The following is a 10,319-nucleotide window of genomic DNA, read 5'->3' as shown; positions in this document are numbered from 1 at the left end:
ATCTATTTTCGGGGTTGTGTAGCCCTACCTTTAACACGCTGCACTTTAAGATGTTGCAGTTCATTTGCCATTTCACCAACCATGTGAACAATTTGTTAAGATCGTCTTGCAGAATCTCGGCGTCGTCTCCTGACCTAATTTGGCGTCCTGTTTTAGTGTCGTTCGCAAACTTACTAACATCACTATAAATCCCATTGTCAAAGTCTTTAAGTACATAATAAACAATAAGGAACCCAAAACCGATCCCTGTGGGACCCCACTAGAAACACCCTCCCATTTGGATTTTACACCATTTATGGTGATCCGCGGTTTTTTGTCACTGATCCAAGCTCTAATCCATTCTAATAATTTTCCTCCTATGCCATGAGCTTTGATTTTATCTAGTAGTCCCTGGTGGGGCATCTTGTCAAACGCTTTGCTAAAGTCAAAGTAAATAACATCGTAACTATCATTGTTATCTGACGAATCCCTTTCACGCTATCGCCCATATAGTTAAGTTGGCGATAGCGTGAAAGGGATTCGTTCCGGTCCTTACCCCTCCCACGTGTGCGGTTGGCCTTGGGGTGAAATGGTGTGTATGGGGTGCAGTGAGTGCCCTCCCCAATCTCGATAGTCAGATTGACTATGAGTTCTCAAGGTTTTATACCGTCGATGGTCGAGCGGAGTAAGGCGGGTGTCTTGGAAGTTTGCTTCCAAGTACAGCGGGTTCGAATCCCGTGTGCCACTGTCAAGGAGATTGTCTGACATATACATACACACACACACACACACACACATATATATATATATATATATGTATATATATATATACATATATATATATACATATATATATAGTATATATATAATGTATATATATACATTATGTATATAACTATATATAAATATATATATATACATTATATATATATACATATACATATATATATATATATATATATATATATATATATATATCACTTATAAATATATGTCCATTCTTAACCCCTGCCTCGTATCTGGAAATGAATCTGCAGCGCTACGGGAAACAGTAATAGACTACAGTCGACCCTACTTGTACAGTCACCTCCACTTCTATTCCAAAGCTCCAGGGATCAAGAGTCGAACATGGGCAATGTTTGACCCTTTTTCTACTATGGTAAGAATTATTTCCTTTTTATTTTTTCACTTCTAGAGGATTAATTCAGTTCAGCAGTTATACAATAGGAAGACTATATGTATATACATACATATATATATATATTTATATATATATATACATATATATCGTATATATATATATGTATATATATGTATACATATATATATGTATATATATATATATATGCATATATATATATATATATATATATATATATGTATATGTATATATACATAAATAGAAAAAATCATGTATATAGCACGTTAGGCACGGGAAAGAAATCTAAAATATCAATGTAAATCAAAAATATGTAAAAATTGTAAAATAAATAGATAAATAAATAAATAAATAAATAAATAAATAAATGAATAAATAAATAAATAAATAAATAAATAAATAAGTAAAATCTTCCGTGGATTGTGACTATCGAAGGGGGAGCCCCGTTGGTTCGCCGACCGACTCTGTTTACATAATTCTTTCTGGTTAACAGGAAACTATTTCACTCAACCCAGGGAGAAGGAACCTAACAAGGTGGATTTAGTGTCCAAGTACATATATGTATATATATATATATATATATATATATATATATATGTATATATATGTACATATATGTATATATACATTTTATGGAAGAAAGTATACGCTGGACTCGACGTTCGTCAATATATTCCGACGTTTCCAACCCTGTCCGGGGTTCGTCTTCAGGGTAATACAGTGGTAACCATAGGAAATGTACATAAATAGGGGATACCTAGTACACTGGGACAGGTCTTCCCAGTAACCGTTAAATTCCAACACCGGTAGAACATATCAAAAACACAGATGAAAAACAAAACAAAAATATTAATAAAACTATAATACAAAATGTGCAATGCTACCTTAAAAACATTCACAGTTTACCATAGAAAAATAAAGAAATGCAGTGATGGCTGTGATAACTCAACCCGCTGCCAATGGGCCCGCACCATAATGCACCCCGTGGAACAAATGTCACGCGTAGCATGCATTGTCACAGAACAAAGAAATTGGAACAAGAAGAAGAACGTATAATCCATCAATAAAATAAACATGCAAAAAGAAGTTTACATTAAAATAAACAAGAAAACAAAATGTATTGTGAAAAATGCCCCCAAAGATTGAGTGTAAAAGCTGCACGCTGTGACGTTCCACAACAATACGATAAACTACAACTCGCCACGCGGAACAAAAGTCACGTGAAGCATGCACTGTCACAGACCCCAGAAATTGTAACCCTAAAGTGAAGCAAAACCGTCCCTCACAGTTAATGAATTACATAAATAAAATTACATAGATAAAAAATTACATAGATAAAAATGTAATAATACAAAACACACCAAGAAACACATTACCGTCGTGTTAATAATAAAAAAAAAACCACAACATAAACAAAATGAAAAATGCCCCCCTAAGATTGGGTGTAAAAGCTGCACGATGTGACGTGCCACAACAATACGATAACTACAACTCGCCACGCGGAACAAAAGTCACGTGGAGCATGCACTGTCACAGACCCCAGAAATTGTAACCCTAAAGTGAAGCAAAACCGTCCCTCACAGTTAATGAATTACATAAATAAAATTACATAGATAAAAATTACATAGATAAAATGTAATAATACAAAACACACCAAGAAACACATTACCGTCGTGTTAATACAAATAAAACACACAACATAAACAAATTATGACGCATGCTTCCTCTCCAGCCTATCCTTCGCTCCCTTATAAATTGGGTTTAGAGTGATGCATCTGTTGACACTATTATCGTCACTTGACCAAGCTTCCAAGAATAATCTGGCGCTTTTTCCACTACCTCCGTATTTCACCTCCGCATTCTGCCAGTCCATCTCGTGTCCCGTTTCCTCGCAGTGTCTTAAAATGGCCGAACTCATGTCCCTCCTACCGACAGCCCTCTGGTGTTCTATCAGTCTAGTCGCTAATTTCTTGCTAGTTTCCCCGACATAATGTGTCTCACAGTCCTTGCACCCGATGTCATAAACCACCCCTACTCGGTCCGCTTGGCTCACAGTGTCCTTAATTTTGGTCAGGGCTCTATGTAGAGTGTTCCTCGGTTTGTGTGCTATTTCAACACCGTGTTTTCTTAACAGTCTGGCCGCTACCTCAGAAGCCCCTTTCGAGTCCAGCGTATACTTTCTTCCATAAAATGGTTCCTGGATTCCAGCTATTTTCGAATATATATATATATATATATATATATATATATATACATATATACGTATATATATATATATATACATAAATATATATATACATAAATATATATATATATACATATATATATATACATATATATATATATATGTATATATGTGTGTGTATATATGTATACATATGTGTATATATATATACATATATATATATAAATGTATGTATATATGTATATATACATATATATATATATATATATATATTTCTATATATATATTATTATCATTATTATTATTATTATTATTATTATTATTACTACTACTACTACTACTACTACTACTACTACTATTATTATTATTATTATCATCATTATTAGTACCATTATTTTTTTCTTCATCTTTTTTTTTTAAATTAGGTATGGGTGTACTTAGTTCTTACAACTCTCGTGATGGGCATCGCCGCCAACATCGTCGTGCGGGTCAAGACAGGTCACCGATCGCGACCTGCGCAACCGGCTGATGACGTCATCCTGAACACCTTCCGGTCCATTGTGACCCAGGGCAACCTGCTTCCGCTCGAAGATTCGCTCACGAGGTTTTTATTCAGCACCTGGTACCTCTTCAGCTTTGTCGTCGGGGGTAAGTGGTCGCCGTCACACTCACACTCGAGATGAATTAGTTAAAACTTTTATTGATTTTGTATTTCAAAATGAACTGACCCAAACGTTCCCTGAGGCTGTGAAGTTGCTGGGATTAATTTGAACAATTCCTGCTACAAATGTTTCTGTGGAGAGATCGTTTTCTGTTTTGAAAAGAATTAAGAGCTATACTAGGAACAGAATGACAAATCAACTACTTTATTTACTTGCTTTAATATCCATTGAAAAGGAAAGACTCAACAATATGGAGCAAGACCCTAATTTCAATTTCTATGAAAAAGTGACAGCTATATTTGCTATAAAGAAAAAGAGAAAAATGGCTTTCTTGTACAAATAGGCTAAAAAATAGTATATAGAAAACTTTTTTAATATTTCTATTCTTTTTTATACTAGCAAATCTTTTGATGATAGTTTACTACATAAAGGTCACTAGGCCTAAATGCCAACCCTGAGTAATTACTGACGGCACATGCCTGGTATATATATATATATATATATATATATATATATATATATATATATACATATGTATATACATATATATATGTCTATATATATGTATATATATATACATACATATATATATACATGTATATATATATATATACATACCTACATACATATATATATATATATATCTATATATATATACATATATATTTATTTATATACATATATAATATATGTATATACATACATACATAAATACATACATATATATATATGTGTATATATTATATATATATATACATATATATACATACATACATACATATACATATATATATATATATATATATATATATATATATATATATATATTGCTATAGTTGGGCAGCAGATCCTCCTTTAGGCAAATGTGAACGCAGAAGCTGCTGCAAATTTTAATGATATATATATTAGATTGCACTAATGTCGTAACACATTGGTAAAATTTAAACTTAGAACCCACTGTCGGTGGAAAAAGATAAAAAGTGAGATGATTGTCCTGTATATTTCGACCACTCTCTGTGGTCCTCTTCTGCTGAAGTGGGTTCTAAGTTTAAATATATATATATATATATATATATATATATATATATATATATATGTATATATATATATATATATATATATATATATATATATATATATATATGTATATATATATATGTATATTAGTAGTAGTCCCCATTTCTCTCTTCACTTCCCTTCTCACCTCTTCTCATCACTCCCGTCCTCTCATCTTCTCTGCCCACGACATTTGAACTCCAAGGCCCTCGCAAGGAAACAGTCTTGGGGCCCTAGGATGACTAACTAGCGCTAGGGTCTGCCTAATGACCATCACAAAACCTCTTTGAAGAAAAATGCGTGCAGTGCCAGCATCGGCCAGCCATGACTAACCACATCTCGGCCACCAACGTGATATGAACTACTGGACCCATTGAGGAACACGTACCCTATGTCTTCGTGAGTCACCGACGTCAAATATTTTGCCTCCGACTTCCCTACGCAGCACGCGACCTCACGCCAATTAGGAGCACTGGTCATAACCTGCCCGTGTGTATAAGAGCTGAACGGACGCCAAAGATTCAGGTAACCTCGGAGCATTATACGCGAACCTGGCTTGCGGCTCCTTGCATTCTCACCTCATCCATCACCCCCCCCCGCATCCCCGCAAGCAGATCGCAGGGGGACACGACTTGAAACACAGTCGTCGCCTCAATCGCCGTCTCGTTTACCTACCCCCTGGCGCCCAACATTCATTGTTAAATAAACCCAACTTTCTCTCTATCAGAGTTTGCCTTCAACCAGCAAAACATCGGCTGCCTAACCTGGGACAGACTACCAGCCTAACAATATATATATATATATATATATATATATATATATATATATATGTATATATATATATATTTGTATATATATGCATATATATATTACATATATATATATGTATATGTATATATACACACACACACACACATATACATATATATATATATATATATATATATATATATGATTTTTACTTTTAACTCATCCTCTTCCCTTTTCCCTTTTCCTCATCCTCAGTCCTCTACTCGACCACGCTGATGACGTACCTGTTGGTCCCCGTGTACGAGAAACCCATCGATAACGAGGAAGACCTCCTCGAGGCGACCCGATCTCGAGGCTACTTCTTCGTCCTGATGAAAGACACGAGCACCCACTCCCACATGAAGGTGCGGGTTGGGTAACGTTCGATGCAGTGGTACAGCGGTTAAGCGTGTAGCTCGATTCTACAGGAAGCATTGTCTTCAGCTTCATGTTCTTTCTAGTGACAAATGTTACTGTGTTTACTAGCTTTAGATATAATCATGGCTGCTTTCTACAAGAGAGAGAGAGAGAGAGAGAGAGAGAGAGAGAGAGAGAGAGAGAGAGAGAGAGAGAGAGAGAGAGAGAGAGAGAGAGAATATACATGTGGGTATAGCAATATATATGTATATATATACTGTATATATATATATGTATATATATATATTATATATATATATATATATATATATATATATATATATTCATACATTCCTCTTTTTATCTTATTAATAATGATTATTTCCTAGAGATCCACTGACTGGGGAACTTTCAGCCCCATAGTGGCTGGCAAATAGTCATCGACATCCCATACATCTTAACGAGAAGGAAATTTGGGGTATTATCTCTGTTCCATTTGTGTGGACTGTTTCTATTTCTTTTCTTCCTTCCTCTTACTCGTAGTTACGTTTAACCCATAGTGTGACAAAAGCTTACCCGTCTTCAAAAGTAAAGATGAGAAAATTCTCTTCGCTTCTCGTATCATTTATTATTATTGCAAACTTTCTCCTAATGACCTCCACGCCCTCCTTCATAACACTGCTTACCTCTCTTTGTATCTTCCTTCAGGCTCCAAACCCTCTCGTCGATTCCATTCGATGATCACTCTGTTGGTAAACCATTTCTTGCCTATTTCCTTCTTAAACCTAAATTTGTCCAATTTAAGCCCATCACTACGAGTCCTACCCTGCTCACCCTTTGTATCCATTTACCATTACTAACAATACCGACATGTAACACACCATGACTTGTATTTGCCAACGTACCTGAAGGCGCTAGCCTTTAGCAATCTTCCTGACTACACATTTCCCAAGCAATGCACCTGATTCAGAGAATGCAACATATGACAACAACGTTATCACACCACCGTCCAGCAAGGAAGTACCTAGTGTCTTCAGACAGTTAATTAAATTTTCCTTATGCCTACCAAACTATATTATCGTAATTCCAATAGATACTAACCACATTCACAAATTATATTACTAAACCCCTGCAATGTAACCAACACACATATAATATTATTATTATAGACACATTTCCTAAGTGACAACATACATTAAACATGCTTAGCTAGGGCTATTTCCACTATATATACGGCAACTGCGTTGCCAGAGATAGAGAAGACTGGGGAGACTCTCTCCCTTAGTCTATGTAGGGGAGACATCAACTTTTGGGAGATTATATTCCAACCTGTAGATTCCCACAAGTACCTGCCAATAAACACACAACACCCAAAAAGGGTTACATCAGCCGCTAAGCCTCCTTATGTATTCAACCTTTGGTTAAACACTTGTTAAAGCCCTTAAACCTCCCTTATGGGAGAATTTTAGGGTTTCAGGGGAAGACCAGAAATGGATATTTTTACATGCATGCCTCTGGATTATTAATTATTCTGCAAACTACATAATCTACAGGATATATAACTTTTTTAATACCACATATTGAATAAACAATAGAGATTGATAATTTACGTTTCTAAAGGAGAGAATGATAATGTTAGATATGGCGATAAAGATACAGAAAAAATAGATAAAAGATCTATTCTCTTGGGACATTGTTTTCCGTCCCTTTCTTCCCTTCCATCGTCGATCCAGAAGTTTTCCCTTCCCTTTGGCTATATTTTTGTGTCTGTGCCATCGTATCAAAGACTCATTCCTTTTCTTCTCCACAATCGCCTGTTTCCTGCAGCCTTACTCCAACACTTCTATATTTGTATTATTAATAGTTTGTCCTGTGCCGCCTCCGCTTTTTAGGTTATATCAAAGTATGGTCGAGATGACTACACTGACTTTAAGACTTCATTCACAACCACACCCATTCCAACATACCGACGACAACTTTACATGCACTTCCCACCGGATATACAACTTTACCAAGCCGGATTAAGCCAACGTGGTGAGGTGCAGAGGCCGTACTCCGTATCACCCCTCAGGGGATAGGCCAGTCCTGCAGTGGACCATTGAGGCTTAACTACACAGCTAAATTTTAGTACTTGTATTCTCTTCCCGTCGAACATAACCCCAGCGCTTGTAATTCATTACATTAGGGTAAATTACTTTACTCTGTAGTCCACCACTATCCACTTTGTACATACTGATATCTCTTATATATACGCCTATCCTTTTACCTCACCAGTCGTCCCCTTCATTGAAGTAAAACTACTTAATTATATATATTGTCAACAGTACTCCAAATCCAACGTGATGAAGGAAATCTACACCACTAGAACAAAGATATTAACAGGAAGAAGCGGTTTTGACCAGGTAGTGACATCATCAATTCATAAGTCTATTTTCTTTTTTCTTTTTTTCTTTTTTTTTGAGAGAGAGAAGTTTAATGGATGGAGAGAATTTTGAGGTGAGAGAAAATATTGAGAGACATATGGTGATATCGTCGTCTTCACAAAATTTATAGTAGTACACTAGAAGTTTTGAGACCATAAATTCTTTCTGGACTCTTATGTTTGACTTTGCTCAGCCTTTCTCAACCCCTGCAGCTCCTGACTGAGAAGGTGGTGTCTGCGGGTGGGAAGGTCAACACGCACTACAAAATGATCCGCGAGGGTTTCCACCGTTACCACACCTCTCGTGAATCCTACGCCAATCAGGAATACGGTGTGGTTACCCCGAGTGGAGCCCCATACCTTCCCCGTATCAACGAGATGTAAGTTGTTCTAAACACCCAGTGTCATTTCTCCTGATATAGATGCAAGTCTCGATGTCAAAGTCTTCTGCTCATGCCTCCTGAGCCACGATACAACTCCTACGAAATATTCCTTAAATCCACAAATACATATATGCATACACATAGCAAAGGCTCCCCCCCCCTTACAAGGGAGATAGCCAAAAAACAAAGGCATAAAATCCACTCCCACCCATTCCATCCCAACGTACTCCACTCCCATTCACCCAGCCTTCCCTCTTATCTTGGCTCCTCCTGGATGACTGGTCAGCCCTGCTTCTCTCCCACTGCCCTGGGTCAAAGGCATGCAGCAAGACACAGCACATCCACAGCAAGGCCGCTTCATTTAATCGGCGACCTCCCCCCCCTCTCTCCGTACCCTTATGCAGAAAAAGAGGCGATGGGGAGAAATCCTTTTAGGCTGCTTTAAAATATCAATCACACATACTCCCATCCTCCACCATCCCCCACCTACTCCCTTCCATGCATTACCGCATCATCCATGCACAACCATCCTCCACTCACCCCCATCTCCTGTCTTCTCCCCTCCTTCCTCAACAGACACTCCCCTTCTCCCAACCCATCCACCCATTCCATCTTTGGTCGTACCTTCATGTTCACTTCCTCCACCTCTACCTTCCACACCTCTTCCACCAATCCTTCTTCACTCACTCTTCCCACGTGTCCAAACCATCCTAATACTCCCTCACCAACCCTATCCCCCAACTCCCCCTCCACCCCTGCTCCCCTCCCCAACCCCCAGTCTTCCACCCCATCCAGCCAAGCAACCTCTACCACACTTCTCAGGAACTTCATCTCAGACACATTCAAACTCCCCCTCTCTTCCTCTCTCATGTTCCATGCTTCCTCCCCACACAGTGCTGTCGGCACAATCACTCGTTCATATAATCTCCCCTTACCATCCATTCTCAAATGTCTATTTCTCATTGCACTTTCCAATACCCCAAGGCATTTACCCACTTTTCTCAATCCACACCCCACCTCCACTCCTCCCCTTCCCGCCACATTTGCACCCAAGTATCCAAAGTTATCCACTTTCTCCAGTCTCTCTTCCTTAATACTCACTTCCAATTTGTTACCACATTCTTCCTTTGTACATCTCATCACTTTATCCCCACCCACATTTATCTTCAACATTCTTCCCTCACACACCCTCACAAACTTCGTCACTAACCTCCTCAATCCCTCCTCTGATCCTGCTACAAGCACTGTGCCGTCAGCAAACAACAACTGACTCATTTCCCACCTCACTCCACCTTCTTTAACCATCTCCAATCCCCGGCTCACCACC

The sequence above is a fragment of the Oratosquilla oratoria genome, chromosome 5 (genome assembly GCF_046742065.1).
Source record: "Oratosquilla oratoria isolate Oo_2021 chromosome 5, ASM4674206v1, whole genome shotgun sequence".
Classification (NCBI taxonomy): domain Eukaryota; kingdom Metazoa; phylum Arthropoda; class Malacostraca; order Stomatopoda; family Squillidae; genus Oratosquilla; species Oratosquilla oratoria.
This window is presented reverse-complemented; position numbering follows the sequence as displayed.